This window comes from Ornithodoros turicata, chromosome 9 (genome assembly GCF_037126465.1).
Source record: "Ornithodoros turicata isolate Travis chromosome 9, ASM3712646v1, whole genome shotgun sequence".
Classification (NCBI taxonomy): domain Eukaryota; kingdom Metazoa; phylum Arthropoda; class Arachnida; order Ixodida; family Argasidae; genus Ornithodoros; species Ornithodoros turicata.
The window spans coordinates 40753802-40774043 of NC_088209.1; the positions used below are offsets into that span (position 1 = coordinate 40753802).

Sequence of the window (20242 nt, forward strand, 5' to 3'; positions counted from 1 at the left end):
GTCCGAGGGGATGTCATTAAATTCCTAAACATAGCTTCCACTTCAGGAAATTATATAACTACTTAGAATACACTCACACCGAATTTTGCCACACATTAAGCCCGTTTGTATTCGCGTCACGCATTAATTAAGCTACTTTTGTTAATTAAACTCGCAAATTAGCTATGCAAATGTCGCATTTTTTTTTCTGCGTCAATTCGGAAGTATATCGCCATAGCACACTATTCGAGTGAAAATCACGGGAGTTTTCCCAAGATTTCTAAAAGAATTTGACAGCTCAAAATCTGTCGCTGGGCGAAGTATACACTCTTAAAAATGAACTTGAAAAAATGAAAAAATGAACCCCTGCGTACGTAAGCGATAGCGTGGTGGTTCTGCGCAACGCGCAAAGCCCCGTTCGTCTTGCGCGTGCGCACAACCACCAACGCTATCCCTTGCGTACGCCAAGGCGACAGCTTACGACATACTAAAGCTCACTATCAGCGATCACGCTTCGCCCAATTACTGATTTACAGCTGTCCAATTTGTTTAGAAATCTTGCGAAAACCCCCGTGATTTTGACTGGAATAGTGTTCATTGGCGATATGCTTCCGAATTCATGCAAAAAAAAAAGTTACCTTTGCTTCGCTAATTTGCGAGTTCAATTAACAAAATTAGCTTAATTAATGCGTGACTTGAATACAAACAGCCTCAATCTGTGGCAAACGTCTGTGTGTTCCAAGTAGCTTCATAATTTGCTGAAAAACTTATTTTTATGAATTTAATGACATCCTCTGGCGGAACGCGTATGTATTCACTCACGTGGAACACCTCCATGTAATCTGAAAGAGAAAAATCGCCACACAGCAAGAGACTGAAACTAATGATGGAAGCAGAAAGGTAAGCTGGTTAATAAAACTTTCAAGTTCGGAACAAATTAGCGACAGTCACGGGCGAACGTGTGTTATGTTTCCTGGGCGCGCTCTTATTAAATCCCATGGCAGAGCACATTGTGTTTGCTTCACGTTCTGCGTTGCCCCGCTTGTTTTCAGGTGTGCGCACTGGCTTATGTGTTCTGGTGTGAAACTTTTTTTTCTTTTTATCACACGAAAGTTCAACCTGTTTGAAAAGGTCGCAATTCGTGGGCCCCGATGGGTCCCTGTTCGGTTAATTTGCATCTCCAACTGTTCTTTTCTGTAAGAGTTGATCGATTAGCGCTTCAGGTGGTCGATTTAAATGCGGTTTTTCGTAGGACTGTGTGAGCGTATTCGGATATTTCTAAATACCGAAGTCAATAATTGCGCGATGTGTGTTGTCGATGCGAATTTCGAGTCAAAGGAATCTCTCTTTTAAACCGAATACCATGAGTGATGCCCAGTAGTTAGCTACTTGTAGTTGAACTACTAATTAGACTAGCTGATTGTAGTTAAAAAGTATAGTTATCAACTACTTGCAGAAATGTAGTGGCAACTACTAGTTTAACTACCTGACTGTAGTTAAAAAGTAGTTATCAACTATACTTGCAGAAATGTAGCGGCAACTACTAGTTAAACAAATGTTTTGAGTAGTTAACTACTGTAGTTAAGTTACTGCAGGCGCCAACTACTTCCAATGTTGCCGCAAGCTTTACTTGTCTAGTGAAGCCTCATTTGTTGTGAAATAATTCTGCAGCTTAGTTCATCGAGTAGGCACAGAAAGAATCCCGCCGCAAGCTCTGTATTTGACGATCGTAGCAATGGCTTGAGCCAAAGTTTATCAATGCTTGTGATTCATATTTAGGTGTCCAAGAACACTATACAAGGGATTGATGTTGATGGACAACGTTAAGTAGTTATAGATGTAGTTAAAACACATTGCAGTAGTTAAAGAAGTAGTTTTAACAACTCCCCTGAAAAGCAGTTTAACTACTAGTTAAACTACTCCATCGCGAAGTAGTTAGTAGTTATAGTTAAACTACTGTAAAAGTAGGTAGTGGCCATCACTGCCGAATACATTGGAATACCTACGATGCTGCACGGGTACACTCTTAAAAATGAACTTCACCGCATAGCACGCTCCTAGCCAACCATTATCTCGAATGATATCGTTATCTGCCCTGATTTGTTGAAAACAGGGGCCGTACGCCATTTCTGTGACACCTATGAATTGTCACAGAAAAGGCGTCCGCCCCGTGTTTTCAACAAATCAGGGCAGATAACGATATCATTCGAGATAATGGTTGGCTAGGAGCGTGCTATGCGGTGAAATTCATTTTTAAGAGTGTAATCTTGAAGCTTCGACAAGCTTCGACGGTGGAGTGTTGCTTCATACCAAGATCAGTATGCATATATCGTCTCGTATTTGCGTGGGTTTTAAAATGAGTAAACTAAGGTGTGAAGTCGAACCGGTATAAGTTTATTGTCTTCTCGTAAAATCGCTATTCAGTAATGGAATGAAGTACAGACGGAACTGAAAACTGAGACTAAAAAAGTAAAAAAAGTGCTGCCAAAGTTAAAGGTTGTTAAGGTCAAGGTTAAAGTCTTGAGCTTAGTGGTAGCACATTTTTCTCAAACTCGAAAAACACCTCCAGTCCTGGGTACTGCAGAAAGCATGTGTTATGCCTGTTATCCAACCTTTTCAACATCTTTCCCGTTGAAATTGTTGAAGCCGCTGCCAGGCAGCGGTAACAATTTCCAACGGTATAATAACAGACGCTCTCTCCAATCTTCCTGGTTGAAGTTCAGTGCAAGTATCTGCGTGTCGACCTCTCATATTTTTTTTTTATCCAGCACGAGAGGTATTAAAAAGTATTTAAGGAATATTGTTGTTTTCATTGCAGTATCCGCTCTAGTTTCTAAAGAACGTCAAAGAAAATGAACTCCGACTTTCAAAGAAGTATCCAATTCCAGTCCGCACGCTCACAATAAACTATTCACCACGATTTTTCCTCGACTACCGGATGTGGTAATCACCGGGGCGTAAAGTAAAATATTTGCCATGGAAATAGTCTCGTTTCGCGTCCTTCTCAAAGTCAAAGCTTCGCTAACTTGCAGACCTTTTTGCTTGCTCACTATGCAAACAAACCCTGCGCGCGCGCGCGCGCGTTAAGTACGTTTTGCTCGAAGACTTTCTTTTAAGAAACTTCTTTGCCTCACCGTTCACTTCCGTTTCTTTCTTCTTCGGGTTTTCTGCTGACGGTGAGAGCCTTAACAGGGCCTCTTGAAGTGCCGGAGTGAAGAGTGCGGTTAACTGAATTTTCCTAATCGACAAGTTGTTTTTCTCCGTTTTTCTTTTTGAAGGCACGCAGTTACTCAAATTGAATTCCAAGAGAGTGTGCGGGTGCGCTTTGCAAACGAAAAAGTCGTTGATATTATTAAAGTTACCGTTAATGATCCAATTTTCGAACACGAGTCGAATTTGTGTTCTACCGCGTTCGAAGTATTCGGCAAAGCACGTACATTCCTCGAATGCTTATCTAAATAAATAAATATTCCGCATATTCCGCAAGTTTTCGGCGCACTACAGACATTCTGTATTCGGAAGGTGTTTTACACTCCGGAAGACAATTAAGTTTTAAAGCGAAATTCCGACGTTTCCTTTTTCTTTTGTTTTCTTTTTCGTAGTCCTTGTTTTTTTACAATTATTTCGAAAATGGCAAAATAATTTACTCGAAAGTGACAAAGCCGTTATGCCAAACAATGAAATTGGCGGAACACTGAAACTTGACCAGTACCACAACGCTTTCCGTTCCTGCCATACTGATGACGCCAGGAGGATGGCGACGACCACGAAGCGACGGAGTAAATGATTTCCTGTAAGCCGCGCGTGAAAACACGACTACAGAGCAACGCCCTCTATATACTAATGAGTCCCTGCTTTGCAACGATTCCCTGACCAGCCACAGAAACCGAAACCAAAACAACTAGAAACAGCCCACGCCAAGCCAGGCCCACACTCTTGCAGCAAGACTGTGTCGTCTGCTTCAGCCCATCGTCGCAGACGACACAGAAAGCGCCTAACTATACGGCTGGCTGCAAATGCTCCGAGCGTGTTATACAGTGATTTTACTTTCAGTGTGCACGAAATACGAGGCAGTATATATCTTCCTTAAGACTTTCCTATCATGCTTGCTTTGCATGATAACCAGCTTCTTGATGTCTCTGCCATATACCTTCCTTCCATACCTTCCTTCCATTTGTCTTAGTTCACCCACGCAGTTTACGGCGAATCTTGATGCCGTATCTCTTGCTTTCAGCTCATATAACTTTACGCCTATAAAAGAGGCAATACTTTTTTGCTCTTGTGTGGCCCGAAAACATGTAATGGTCCGAGATGTCGTTGCAAGCGTTACGACCGGCCAGAATCACGATGAACTAAGACTTTTAGAAAGGTCAACGTGAGTGAAATTTTTATTACCTTCAGTGATCGTACTGCGTTGCCACAGATCAAGCTACGTAACACGCGTTTGCTATCTACTGGTACTTTCAGCATTACCCAGGTTACCCAGGTAATGATCTCCTATAGGGGGATTCCATTATCCACGGGGCATTGTCAACAGTCTTGCACCGTCCTCCACACCGGCATGGTGAGGGAATGCAAGGATGCCAGTTGGGTTTTCCGCGTACAGGTATCTGAAGTTGATACTTGCATTGTTAACTGTGAAGTCGGCCGAGGACGTAACTTTTTTTTTTTTTCACCCTGCCTCTTCATCTGATATTCAAAAGCGCTATCCCGCGTGCAATCAAATCTAAGAATTATTTTCGTGACCGTGTCTATATATGTGCAACCACATGGTCCTTATGACGGTGCAGTAAGTTAATAGGCAGAACACAGAACGTTAAATTACAATCTCTTAATGAGCAACAGTGTGTGTGTGAGATACGACAGCGTCCACTGTCGAAAATGTCAGCATCCCAAGATCATCTATCGTGAAGGAATGCAGATTCATTTAGTAGTGACTTCCCTTTTGGAAGTGCAGTCATGTCCTCGGACGGAGATTGCCCACGAGCCCACTCTTCAAAAACGATAACCTTCGAATAAACAACATTTTCCGCGTGCATGTTCGCACTTAAGATGGCTGACACGTGTAAGATGTACCGCGCGTCTTCAGAGCACAGCGAGTTGAATTATGGAAAAGTCGGCAACGATGCATAAAATGCGGTATGACGGCATTGAGAGTAAATATTAAAGGTGTTCCCGCGTGTCCAAAAGAAAATCTGCGATCCCATGCCTGACGTCGTTCGAGCGTCATCCGTTGGTTGGTTTCCATGGTTACGGCGGAGAAAATTCTCTGATGTCGTGCCACCACCTGGCAGGAGTGGCTCATGGAGCTCCCGCGAGGCGCGTCACACTCTGCTTGAGCAAACGACATTATTTCGTGGCTCGTTGATTAGTGGGATCGGGGGGGGGGGGGGGGGGTAATATATTTATTAGACGAAAAGAAAAAAAAACGGGGGAAATAAGGTCAGCCAAATGGGACGTCGGCTTGCTATTCCGCAACAAAAAGAAAATTAATGAAGATGAAGAAAGAAGAAGAAAAATAAATAAAAGGAAAAGAAGGATCACGATGAAGAAAGAAGAACAAAATAAATTTTAAAAAAAGACAAGAAGAAGAATGGAGATGAAGGAAGAAGAACAAAATAAATAAAAGGAAAAGAAGAATCAAGATGAAGAAAGAAGGACAAAATAAATAAAAGGAAAAGAAGAAGAATGAAGATGAAGAAAGAAGAATAAAATAAATAAAAGGAAAAGAAGAATCAAGATGAAGAAAGAAGGACAAAATAAATAAAAAAGACAAGAAGAAGAATGAAGATGAAGAAAGAAGAATAAAATAAATAAAAGGAAAAGAAGAATCAAGATGAAGAAAGAAGAACAAAATAAATTTTAAAAAAGACAAGAAGAAGAATGAAGATGAAGAAAGAAGAATAAAATGAACAAAAAAGAAAAGAAGAAGAATGGAAATGAAGAAAGAAGAATAAAAAAGAAAAGAAAAGAAAAGCGGGATTCGATGAGCGGTCGTTGTCGTACGAGTAACTCTAAAATTAGCAGCACCGAGAGCGTCGTCTTCTTTCCTGTGCTGCTGAAAAGCGCGTATAATTATAATGTCCATTCTCAAGAAATGGGTTACATTAAATTCGCAAGAAGATAGGTATATATACTGTCCTATTCCTTAAAGAGGAGAAAGGATGTTCTGAGGCTGGGGGGATAAACCCCGTTATTAGTCTGCGCTCTTCCATCTCAACTTTCAGCGCAATTCTCGTCTATTACACGTCAAAATGAGGAAAACGGAGCCTTTCCTCAAAATGAAAACCCGAGAGGGGAAAAAGCGCATGTTTTTGGCCTCGGGTGTTCGCTCTGGACGTCGTTCTTTTTTTTAACCATTCTCTTGGGCACTTCGCCGGAGCAATGATTCGATGTCTTCGGAACCAGTAACCTCGTTTATAAGACGACTGTAGATGATGATGATGGTGATGATGATGATGATGACAATTATAATACAGTCCAACTCCTTTACAACGAAACTCAGGGGGCAGCAAAAAAAATCGCAGTAAAGGTATTTTCGTTAAAAAGGATGTCTATTATTGGACCTACAGGCTCCAGCGGGACCGCAAAAAAAATTTGCTGTAGTGGTATTTTCGTTAAAAAGGTGTTCGCTATAAAGGAGTTTGACTGTAATAATAATAACCGCAACTTCTCGGAGGAGTACGTCACCGTATTCAGAATAGTCCACAGAAATTCTTCGCGGAAGTCACCGTCTTCAGATGTAACATTAATGATCCAGTGTACATTTGCCCAAGAGCATTAAAATTTGTGTCGGTCGGTTACGCATATGCTAAAATCGATTAAAATCCCCTGTGCGAGGTGCATAGAAGGACGAACACAGACATAGCACTGCAACTGGCAAACCAAGTCTATTCTCGCAAACAACGCTACTTAATACGGGTGCATTCTGTTAGGGTAGGTTATGTAATAGCGTCCTACGTGCCTCTCACTGGGGTTTTTATGGATTTTAGTACATTCGCAAAATTATCAGTTCAGGTAGGTTGAAGCGTATTTCGTACCGTTCATGAAACTATGATGTTGTAAAAGTCGTTTAGGGCACAAGTTGCTCAGACACGCCGTCTTCAGCGATGGACGTGAAACACGACGTGCCGGTGCTGAGATTTCAGTGCACGTTAACAAACGTATAGTGCACGTACATAGGTTTAAAATCCGCAGGTCGACCGCTGTGGCGTCGTTTATGATACGCGACGTAAAGTTTGCAAGTTTGGAAGTATGGAAACATACAACAGTCCTGTGTAAGAGATAAAAAGAAATACTCATTAAAAAAAAACACGTATAAACACAAAAGGTATCATCAACAGCAACCCTAACTGACCTATCAAAATAGTGACCGTCGCGTCATTCAATTACAAGGCGGTTGTTGCGAATCTGCGTTATTCATTAGGCCAGTTTTAATCTCGTTATCCTTATACCCTGCTATCTCCCTTTGACTTTGCATGCATAAAGACCTACCTTTCAGTGGTAAAGTATTCACGTACTCTATTTGATACTTTTAATCAATTTTACCTGGGCACCGACGTAACAGAAACAGAAACAGAATTTAGAACCGACGTAACAGAAAGAGTGAAGCCCGTAATCCGTTCTAAACTGAGGTAGCGTTAAGCGAGCCACGAATTACGAAAAGTCCTTTAAATATTTTTAAAGCAACAGTTTATATAGGACCCACAAAAGTGGACAGCCGTGTATCGGTAGCATGAGGGGAGAAGTCACAACGGCCAACGAAGTTAGCAAAGCTATAATGGTAATTATACAATAATATAATGCAATAATCACTCATAACCGCAACAAAAAGTGTATCTTATTATATGAAGGGAACTGCATCGGGACGAGAGCCGCCGATATTCCGAATTCGAAATATACGAAATATATATCGAAATATTTCGAATTCGAAATATCGGCGGCTCTCGTCCTGAGGCAATTCCCTTCATACTTGTATTACCGGATCCCTGGATTTCTACCCGTCTATACAGGGTGTTTCATCTAACGTGATAAAGCTCTAACTGGCGACGTACTCTCCGGAGGATTGTGGGACTTTCGGCAATTATACCTACTGGAAACTTTTGCCAGCATTGAGGAAGGCTTTGGACAATTTTCAATTGCGAGAAAATTATTTTTTTCAATTGAACTTTGAAAATTGCCAAGCGAACCTCACTTTTTTTTTTTTACAGAAATATGAAGTCCTCCACAGATAACCGCAGACCCAACAAAAACTATGCACAGTATCGCAACAGAAATAGTCGAGAAAAAAAAAGCGAAAATTACGCGTTAGTCCCGCCTGCTTGATTTTCGCAAAGAAGCGCGCGCGACATGTGCGTCTAGAGGAAGAAGTGTCCCCGCCTTCATTTGTTTTTCCTTCCTTGCGATAAGTCGGTTATTTTGTTTTCTTTGTGATAAGAGGGTAGTCACCAGCATCGAGGTCTAAACGGAGGATGAAAGGTAAAAACGGTTAGGACCAACTAAGGTTTATTCGAACGAGAACTTTCGTGCAAGAGGCTGCACTTCTTCATGTTATGATTAGGTTAAGCGAGGTAGGTTGGGTCTTCGGGTTAGGTTTAGGTTAGGTTGGGTTAGAAAGATTCAAGTTAAACGAAAGATTAATTAACAGTTAACATTAACAGATCCTATTTCGTAACCCCGGCATATGCACCCTGCTTAGGGTCGTTCGGTTTTATCGTTCCGTTCCTCCTAGCTACACAATTCTGTCAGTTGCCAATATGCTGTTGTATTGTCTAGCCTATTATTCGTGTTGAATTGCCGCATTGTCAATCGCATTCTACCGATACCAACTGCCCCATGTGATGACGTCAGCGCGAGAAACAAAAATCTACCCCAGACGCAGCAAAGACCCTGATCTTCCATCCCGTCTTCTTGTCCCGATACTGACCCTCTCGTTTCTACTTTTTTATTATCCTCTATAGACGGAGGCTGACAAGGATCGAACACAGGTACCTAAGAGAAAAGGCGTACAAAGATAAATAGGGTATATACACGAGACCCTAGAGGCAGGATATTGATCAGCCAGTGAGAGACCACGAGGGCCCAGGAATTTGGGGAGAATCGATGAGCCTAGCATTGTTGGAAGGGTCGTTTGATGCATCACGCGTCTCTCTTCACCCTGCGAGGGGGAAAGAACTTAGTCGGAAGGAGGAAAAGAAAATCCCATCTTTTGTTTCTTCTCCAATACGTGTTCGGCAATTGTAGTGATGGTACTACGCTTTAAGTGTTGTCATCAAGCTGTCGAAACAGCGGGAACCCTTTTTTCATTGATTTCACCATTGACTCGTTATATTTCGTCTATTGCATTAGTAAGTAGTTTCAGAATAGGGGAGGCTCGATGTTAGCGTACCCAATAAGCGAAACGCGCGAAACAAAGGCAACGTGAGAGCGCAAACGCAAGCACGTTGCGCTTGCAGCACCATCAAGCGGTGGAAACAATATCAATTTTGTGTACTAAATTCATTTAATTTAATACATTTCGAAACTAAACAGTGTTGGTGCCGTACACTGACGTTGAATTTATTATACTTACTATTATTGTGGCTATTATTATTATTATGGCTACTATTATTATTATGGCCATTACTATATATTACTATTTCATCGTTGATTTCTTAGGCAATTTGAGGCTTTGTTTGTATCTGTCCCCTCTATGTTGTTCCAGCCTCAGAACATCAGTTTACCTCTTGTTGAATTTATGTTACAGTAACCGATACGCGTTCCTTTTACTTCTTTTCCGTGACTCGCGCGGCTCTCGAATGCGTCGCATATTCACTTTGGGGCGGTTTTGAATACCCATATTATTTTCGAAAGATGACCCACGCCCTGAAAACCAGAAGCACAAACTGGGTTCTAGGCATGCGCAGTGACGACCCCAACTTCATTGAGGCCCCAAAAGAGCTTGGGTTCCCTATTCTAAAACTGTCTATTGTATCAGCCTGACGCTATACGCACGATAAATCCATAAGACGTTAAAAGGGGTGATAACGTATATCGTTTGAAAGCTAATCTTTGGTCACGCATGAGCCAACTCCTTCCACTGCTTTTGTTCCTTTCCGTAGGAACTCACAAAGCGTCTTTCATGAGAAGGTCGCTTTCTCTAGCTACCGACAGTTTCGAACACGGCTTACGCCTTCCTAACGACAGGAAACCCGAGTGGTTCCGGCAGCGCGTCTAATACCGGGAGTGCAGAGTCTAAGTAGAATGCCATATCCCAAAGACAAGATACCCCCTTTTTCTTGAACCTAAAAAAAAAATATTTTGGAGTTTTACTATACATTTGCTTCAGAACGGACGACTGAGTAAGCAGTTCAACAACAACTTTATTTTTGACCTTGGAGAGTGGGGAGTTTCATCGCCACAGGCGATACTCTACCACAGTGCTGGTTGGAATGGGGGGGGGGGGGATAAAATAACGATCCCCTTCACAATAACGATCGAAGTCCGATGGTGTCCAGAAATGTCACAAGAGCTTTGAGCGCAGAGCGTTGCTGGGCTGGATTGGGCCAGGGACCAAGCAATTTCGATAGGGAGAAAGGGCGAGACTCCAGCTGACGAAGAGACTCGGAGAGTGTGGTTCGGGAAGGTTGGTAGTGAGGGCAATGAAGAAGAATATGCTCCAGATCCTCAAGAGCACCACAGTGGCAGCAGGTGGGAGAGTCAACTTGTCTCAAGCGGTAACGCCACTGAGCTGTAAAGGCCACATCGAGGCGCATTCGGTTGATTAATGCAGCATCTTGACGAGAGGTGTTTCGTGGCATGCGGAAAGCGAGCGTTGGATCAACTCTGCTCAACATAGAAGGGGGAAGAATGTCGGTTGTCCGTTGGCGGGAAGCCAGCGGTGTCACTAGGCGTCGCAGAATTGAACGGCGGTCTCCTCTCAGCAGAACAATACGAGTCCGTTTCCGATACGAGAGTGCTGCTTCTGCGGCGCTGTCGGCCTGCTCGTTCCCCACCACACCACAATGGGCTGGAACCCACTGGAGAACTAGCCTGTGGCCTGCGGCGTAGATAGTGTGGTAAGCCATTAACACATCTGTGGCTAGGGGTGCGGATGGGCCTCGTATGCCGGAATTTTCAATTGCTTGAAGTGCAGATTTGGAGACTGTGAAGACTGCCCATTCCCGGGGTGTAAAATCAGCGATGTGTTGTAGAAAGAAAAGGATGGCATAGAGTTCCGCAGCTGTGGAGGAGGTTGGATGTGAAAGGCGTCTTCAGTGCACTTCGCCTTCGGATGGTATGACGAATGCTGAGGCGGACTTGTTGTTTCGGGATGCGCCATCGGTATATGCTGCCGTAAACGTAGAAAACTTCTCGTCTACCAGAGCATGAAAATGGGCTCGGAGGACTTGAGGGGGGACCTGATCTCTTCTTTCCAGAACGTTTGGGAGGCGTACAAAAGTGGGCGGTACCGGTAGAGGCCAGGGGGCTTCCGGCGGTATAGTGTCCTTATAGTTATGAAGCCAGTGAGAATCTGGCGTGTCCTCTGCGCTACTCGATAGAAGTCGCTTTCAGGACGCTATCGAATTTTCCTGAGGAAAGCAGTTTTAACATATCCCACACTCTTAAAAATGAACTTCAGGGCATAGCACGCTTTTAGCCAACGATCACCTCGAACGATATCATTATCTGCCCGGATTTGTTGAGAACGGGAGGCGTACGCTTTTTTGTGACACTTATGCTGTTCATAATTGCCACAAAAAGGCGTACGCCTCCCGTTTTCGATAAAGCAGAGCATATAATGATATCATTCGTGATTATGGTTGGCTAGGAGCGTGATATGCGGTGAAGTCCATTTTCTAAGAGTGTACCCATCGGCAACCTATCGCGAGGCAGCCTTCGAATAAAAAGAGGGATCGCAAAGTAGCATTTAAAAATTCGAGCCTAAGTTACAGTAACAATTACTTTAGACGACGAATTAGTTCGTACTCAGTTAACCACGGTAATTGAATTACTTCTTATTAATCCACTCCCAACTGTGGTACACACGCACGGCCTACGTCACTGACCGGGCAACGCATAGTCCTTACATAGTCGATACATAGTCCTTGCAACGCATATAGTCTATACATTCCTTTTACACAGGAAACCTTCTCACTATGTTGTTCAAATGAGAACAAAATGGCAAAAGGTATGAAGGCTTCAGGAAGCGGCGCTCGAGTTTTCGAGTTTTCTGAGTTACAAAGCAAAATCGTCTATTTCGGGAAACTGGGGTCACAAGAATTCAGTTACACGTAGCGGCCGAGAGAGATTGGATTCATTGCATCAAAACATGACAAAAGAAAATAGAATCAGTGACAACGGAAATTTGATTTCTTCCAAGCTTCCAGTTTCGAGTGGGCCTTCGAAGTCTACGTCCGCGTTAAAGCTATTGCCAGCAGCCATTATTTCCGATGAAAGAAAGGTCGAAGTTTGGCTCGACTGGGCAGTGCCTGTGCAGTGAAGGAATCCAATACCATTTCGGGGGAAAAAAAAAACGCTTACTTTTTTTTTTTAATTTTATGGTAGTACATACTTCGCACCTTTGGGTCCAAGCATGAGGGGTACATATGGCAGCACACAAGTACAACAACAACAACAACAACAATAAATGAAGAAGTGATGATGATATGGGATGTTCCCCCGTGGTAGCCACAGGACACTACCCCATTTCACAGTGGTTAATATGAGAGGATGAATTATGGTGAGAATGAAGCAACGACAGGTCGGAGTTCTGTTTAGAGCTCTTCAAGGAGTCCAGTGGCCTGCAGGAAAACAAAAAGGGAGCGAAGAGCCCGGCACTGATGTTGAGGAGAGCTCCATGGGCCAAGTACTTTGGACAAGCTGAATGGTACGCAAGTACGCATATTATATACTTCCCAGGATTCATGCACCAATTGAAACGTTACAATAAATATCGGTTATTGATGTTTCGAACTGATCAATGCTGTCCATAGCAAGAACTGAGCCTGCTAAATTGTTCCATTGTTCAATAGTTCTAACGAGGAATGAAAATTGGCGCGAGTGAGAGATCATGTCGGTATCTTTGTCTTATTTCTAGTCCGTTGTGGTCTAAGCAATGCCTCTGTGCCGAGCAGGATGTTATCTCGAACCAGGCGAAACAAATTTTCGTCTATCTATAGTCCCACCTGACTTGAGAGATATCTCAAAACTGCTTGGTTCCTGGGCCAAGTCCAGCCTACTAACGCTCTGGCCTCGAAGCTCTTTTGACCTTTTTGAACACCATATAGGTCTTCAATCTTTATTGTGAAGGGGCTCATTGTTTCATTCCCCACATCACCAACAGCAATGGGGTAGAGTATTGCCCCCTGGCGATGAGACTCCCTATTCATCATCTAACAATAAAGATGTTTTGACTATTGGCTGTTATTTTTGACGTGCGAGAGAGGCAATTTTATTACATTTTATTAGTGTCGGTGGAGAATCAAGACTATACGATATTTATGTAGGATAAATCTAACTGCCCTTCTTTGTGCAGTAACAGCTACTTAAAGGTGTAATGATGATAATGAGTTGGGAGTTTTATGGCGCAAGGACGGCTATGCCTACACTCTTAAAAATGAACTTCACCGCATAGCACGCTCCTAGCCAACCATCATCTCAAATGATATCGTTATCTGCCCTGATTTGTTGAAAACGGAGGGCGTACGCCATTTCTGTGACACTTATGCTGTTCATAATTGTCACAGAAAAGGCGTACGCCCCGTGTTTTCAACAAATCAGGGCAGATAACGATATCATTCGAGATAATGGTTGGCTAGGAGCGTGCTATGCGGTGAAGTTCATTTTTAAGAGTGTAGGATAAATCTAACAGCCCTTCTTTGTGCAGTAACAGCTACTTAAAGGTGTAATGATGATAATGAGTTGGGAGTTTTATGGCGCAAGGACGGCTATGCCTACACTCTTAAAAATGAACTTCACCGCATAGCACGCTCCTAGCCAACCATCATCTCAAATGATATCGTTATCTGCCCTGATTTGTTGAAAACGGAGGGCGTACGCCATTTCTGTGACACTTATGCTGTTCATAATTGTCACAGAAAAGGCGTACGCCCCGTGTTTTCAACAAATCAGGGCAGATAACGATATCATTCGAGATAATGGTTGGCTAGGAGCGTGCTATGCGGTGAAGTTCATTTTTAAGAGTGTAGGATAAATCTAACAGCCCTTCTTTGTGCAGTAACAGCTATACTTAAAGGTGTAATGATGACAATGAGTTGGGAGTTTTATGGCGCAAGGACGACTATGCCTAGAAGAGTACGCGTGTGTTGTCATATCCGCACGACACCTTCATTGTGATTGATCGAAATCGAATCCTTCCCAATGCGCGGGATTGGTATGCGGATGCAACCGCGCACCTAATCGAATATCCGCGTCAATATCCGCAAATAAGCATTAGCGTCTCCCCAACGTTCCCTGAGACAATCGAGAATACAAAATAGCGTGTGGAAGTATGTCATCCTTTGCCTTGTTGTGCAGGTAACTATTATTACCGCGCAACTGCGGAAGACGATATTCCTAAACGGTTGGGTATGCTCGAAGTAAAAGCGTTTGTGACGTAATGTTCTCATCATATTACGTACTGTAGCAATGACGCGCAGGGCAATGAACGGGTCGGTCAAGAATTGTCAACAATGATCGACTGATGGATTCTTCGCGAGCCTGTGCAGAACACGTCGTCTACTTTAATGTAAGACATTGAGCAAAGTATGTGTGCGGTGAAACATAACGTGATGGCACGCAAATGTTACCGTCAAATGACACATCCCACAGCAGGTATACATATTACTGCAAAACGAATACTAGACAGTACATCTCCCCACGAACCGCGGAAGACTGGAAAATACGTTCCAGCCAAATTGCCAACACTGATCACGAAACTTTTACTGATAGCGTCACTATCTTACCCCTGAGAAATTGTCCGAGTATTCGGCGAAGCTTCACGTTGTCCACAGATGTCCGCGACCGACTACTCGTTGCGTGAGCAGACCACTAAGCGTTGCCAGTCCATTTCTTCCCCGATGACCACGACATTGGCGCAAGACATGGTCCCACATTAAGCCGTGTTATACAGTCGAGGCTTAGCGAACGTAACACGAGGCAAATCAAAGCGAGCCACCACACAGTTCACAGACTGATCTAGTGTGCGCGACGTCTGGACGAAGTCATGCAGGTTTATCTCAACAAAAAGACAAAAACTTTTACTCTGACGCGATAAGCTTGGAACCGTCGACGAGCCCACCCTTGTGTGGCGGGCTTGAGAATGACGTGGTCTGCTACGAATGATATGGCCTAACGCTTGTAGTCGGTCGGGACGCGTTCAGTTCTGTGATAAAGACATTGGAGGGACGCCTACGGTCTGGGCCCGCTTGCACGAACGTTGAGGCAGCTCCTCGGTGGCTTTGCCTGTGCTCTAAGAGAGGGAAGCGTCGAGGACAGTGTGTAGACGTAAGCTGCGGAGGGCAGCACTGATCTCTCAACGTTCAAGCGGGCCCTTGGAATTTATTGGAATAGAAATAAATGTATTCGTCGGCTGGCCATGCCAGAAGGGAGAAGCGAAGAACTTCGCACGCGCGATAATTGCGATAACTGGCCTGGTGCTCGATGTAGGCCGATAAAACTTGGTACATTGATTGGATAAACGACCTCGATTATCGCATATTTCGGCACCACTGGTGTCCTTCGTTCCGTTTTTTTTTTTTACGACAAATATTTGTGTTCTGTGTTAGCATCGTGAAGCGACTGTGCCTATGATCGGCCTATATAGACGTGGACATATAAAGAGAGGGCAGCAGACAGGAGTGGGAAACAGTGGAGTTAGTGTGCGTCCCGGGCCGACTTCAGTGAGACCTGTGCTGACAGCTGTCTACACCCTTAAAAATGAACTTCACCGCATAGCACGCTCCTAGTCAACCATCATCTCGAATGGTATCGTTATCGTTGAGAACGGAAGGCGTACGCCGTTTTTGTGAGAATTATGAACAGCATAAGTGTCACAAAAAAAGGCGTACGCCTCCCGTTTTCAACGAATCCGGGCAGATAACGATATCATTCGAGATGATGGTTAAGTTCGGTAAAGATTGGTAGATTCGGTAAAGTTCATTTTTAAGAGTGTAAGAAGTATGCCGGAAAAGTGCGGAAAAAACCTCCGACAGCAGAGCACGTGGTCGGTCAGCATTACCTTATACAGCTACATTCTTCACTCTTAAAAATGAACTTCACCGCATAGCACGCTCCTAGCCAACCATAATCTCGAATGGTATCGTTATCTGCCCTGATTTGTTGAAAACGGTAGGCGTACGCCTTTTTGTGACAATTATGAACAGCATAAGTGTCACAAAAAGGCGTACGCCTCCCGTTTTCAGGGCAGAAAACGATATCATTCAAGATTATGGTTGGCTAGGAGCGTGCTATGCGGTGAAGTTCATTTTTAAGAGTGTTGTATCCACACGACCATGCCGATGGCCATATCGGTTATTGTAGATGCTGCGTCGCTTTATGTGACGTCTCTCTGGTTGCAGAAGTTACGCACATGAGAATAATCTGGATTATATGAACGATTTATTCCTGTATTAACCGCTGAAATTTAACACTTCTAAGTGCCATTATATATATGTGGGACGTAATAAACGAGGGTAACAGGCGTTTAACCTGCTAAGAGAAACCTCGCGTGTATCGTTAATGTGCAACAGCACGCACATCGCTTATTTCAGGTTAACATAATTTTATACTCCGATTCATAACGACGCGTCCTCTCGCATATTCGATAGCCAATTAGACTGCTCCAATTACTGCGGACGACGCGTCGCTTTATGTAACATTCAACAGCATCGTTGACGTCACACAACCACGGGAATAGCAAAGGGCCGTGGGTATATAATCTCATGCTGTATTATTGATTCCTCCGTTAACTGTAACAGGTAATTACGGCGGAAGAAATTCTTACCGAGAGACGTTGATGGTGATGATGTTGGGAACAAGACAAAAGATTGGGACCCATGTCGTATGTGTGGGTGTGTGAAGGATACATGTGGGAGAGAAGGCGAAGAGAGAGAGAGAAAGAGAGAGTGAGTGTCCCGTTCGCTGAGTGAGCACCCTCAGCAAATCCTCGGTAAGGCGTGTGTCAGTGTGGCGTAATAGTTAGCGCACTTGACCCGCAATCAAGAGGCGACTTGAGAAAATCCCAGAGAGCTTTGCGCGGCTTTGAACTACGGGAACTTGCTGGTAACAAATGAGAAGAAGGTATCCAACCTGCTTCGGTTCCTCCTCTCTCGGGCGATTATCCACGAGGAGTCAAGCTCAGCGAAAACGAAACGTGAAGGACAGAATTGATTCCAGTAATCTCCCAGGATGCAACGCGAGTGCGAGGAGCACTGGGATTTTCTGAAATCGGGTATCCCTGGCTTTTTCGACGACTGACAAAATTCAATATCTCATGTTCTTTGGCACCTTGAGGCTTGCGTTGTGTCTACACGTCTAACCCTATGCACTCGCGCTTTCAGTACAGTGTGCTGCTTTGATCATGATGTTCCGATCACGCACACTTTTAGAAAAAAAGGGAAGAGCATTTGCGCCGTTTAAGAGGTAATAGCTGTCGCATATGTTGTGCCTAAAAGGTTGCAAAGTTCTACACTCTTAGAAATGAACTTCACCACATAGCACGCTCCTAGCCAACCATCATCCCGAATGACAACGTTCTCGCCCTAGATTTGTTGAAAACGGGAGGAGGAGCCTATTTTGTGCCGTGCATAAGGGGAACAAAATAGGCTCCTCCTCCCGTTTTCAACAAATCGGGGGCGAGAACGTTGTCATTCGGGATGATGGTTGGCTAGGAGCGTGCTATGTGGTGAAGTTCATTTCTAAGCGTGTACCTGCTGCCTACGAATGATAGGGTTACCGCTTCCGATTCGGTGAGCGAGGGGGGCGTACGCCTTTTTGTAGCTGTTTGGATGTACGATAATTGCTTTTACCACCCTTGTACACCCTTTATCGGACGCTATATTGACCTATGTGGTAACTATAGACGTTACCACATTTCCACACCCTTTTTTCTTAGAGTGCATACAACACCAATACCATTCATATTCCTATACCCCAATCATTTATTCAATCATTCATCGGGATTTGTTTGTTGGGCACTTCAATACGGTCGCGGAACACTTTAGGTGCGGGCGTCTATGTCGTTAGCGAAGAAAAAGGAAGCAACGAGTCCGTGACTGAAATGAGAGCCTGTTTGTTCCCCGCTCAACTATACGATGAACGCGGAAGACATAATTTCGCCAAACCACGTTGTTGTCTTTCTTTCCCCTAAAACAATGACTTCGCCAAAGTTGCAATGGCTTCGTCTCCCAACAGTACTGATGACATGGTAGTCACTGCTTTAATGCGGCAGTGAAAGGCATTTCTTTCGCGACGTAGCTGATAATGGGTCTGCTTCTAGCAAGGCTCTTGGGAAAGTCGGACTCAAAAGACTTCATTAAGTCCTAGTGAAAGAATGTTCCTGCGGAACGCGTGCGACCCTTTTCGCCGCATTATAATGAGGCATAATGGCGGATGTAATGCATGCGTATACGGTATGCGCGTAATATGTGGTGTAATGTAAAAGCCTGGAATGCAGGACGTAATGTATATAACACGTTACATCTCGCATTACGGGCTGATGCATAAGTACAAAACGAAATGTAATACAGGTTTCTCAGCCGACAACTTGCGTAATGAGGGAAAGTATGAACTCGCAGCGTATCGTGGGTCCCTAAATAGGATATTGATGATGATATCGATGCTGCTGCTGCTGATGATGATGATGATGATGAAGAAGCAGAAGAAGAAGAAGATGATGATGTACGAACCGACGACGTCGCCCACCCGATTTTTTTTTTCTTTCTGGTGATTTTGCCTGTGAAGTAAAGCAAAATGTTTTTTTTTTTAAATTCCGCGTTGGCGTCGCGAAGCAACTGTAGCTATGAGCAGGAAGGAGTGGGGGATAGGGGGTTTAGTAAGCGTCCTGGGCCGACTTCAAGGGTAGCTGTGCCGACATTCGTCTGGAAAGTCTGCCGGAAAACCCAGGGAAAACCTCAGGCACAGCACAGCCGGAGGTAGGGTTCGAACCCGCTACCTCTCAGTCTTCAGCACGGCCTTGGCTGCCACTGACGAGGGGTCGCTTCAGCCCGGTCGGCCATATGCCGCTGCTGTAAAAATCTAAATCTGATCATCGCCACGAAACCATAAAAAGCGGAGCCACGTCAGAAACAGAAAACGGAACAAAACGGATCTAGTGAAATCTCACGAATGTGTTCAAAACATGGCCACGTTCCCTATTATTCTCATACATCGCCCCTATAACTTGTCTCTCACAGGCGCCACCTTTTTATGCTTCTTCCCTTTGTTACGAACGAGCCTGTATGGGCCCAATCTTCATACCCAACAAGTGAATGCCTGCCTCTTGTTAATCTGTCACGGCCAACTGTTCCTTTCGAAGGCGGCCGATATTTCTTCCTGCCGTCCACTACGAAAACAATGTACCCGCCGCCTACGTGAGAATTCCCGCAGGTTGTTCGCAGTCGAAAGGTATTGCTTCGAATGAAGAATTGCGTCTGTTCAAGTTTATATATTGGGTTGTTTCTGCCTTCGAAACGGAAGCGTAAGGAAGTGCGTGTTGGGAACGGAACGAAGGAGGTTTCTGGTTTAGGGAGGAAAACGTTGGTCGTTGGTTGTATTGTGCTTTTATGTTCCTTTTCTTTACGGAGTCACAAGGAATAGAGTGTGCTAAGTGTGCGTAATAAACGGGCTACATATTTCGAGCCATGCACCTGTGTATGATCTGATCTTGTGACGTCATGGCAGTAGAGCATTAACGCTTGTTTTCCTTTAATGGAACTGCGCGGAACGCAAAGAACAAAGTCAGTTTTCGACTGCAGTGGAATTAGCTACTTCTTTGGACAGTCTGCCGAACGCGTTTAAACATAAGGTAGCTTTCTTGGTAGCGTTATCGGGTCGGTCGCATTGTAACTCCTTTCTTCACACTCTCTACAACTGTTACGGACGGACATACACGGCTGTCGACGTCAGTTGGCTCTATAAAAAAAAATACGAGCCTAACACTATCACGTGCGAGGCGCACTTTCCTTGCTTCCTGCAGCTGACGTCACAAGTAACGCGGTTCAGGGCCCACGTGATGAAACATGTGAACACTAAAGAGAATGTCGCCATTGGTCACCGAATGCTT

General features: G+C 44.1%; 1 protein-coding gene across 2 annotated transcripts in view; it reads left to right on the forward strand.

Moving 5' to 3' along the window:
- LOC135367988 (NK-tumor recognition protein-like) overlaps window positions 1-20242 on the forward strand; it is a 61188-nt gene that overhangs the window by 38323 nt on the left and 2623 nt on the right. The window contains exon 1 of one of the 2 annotated variants that reach the window (XM_064601072.1): window positions 8392-8457. The exons of the other annotated variant lie outside the window; for it this stretch is intronic. The gene's annotated coding sequence lies outside the window, so the exon portion shown is untranslated. Of the gene's footprint in view, window positions 1-8391; window positions 8458-20242 lie in introns of those variants that run through there. 2 annotated transcript variants of the gene reach the window in all.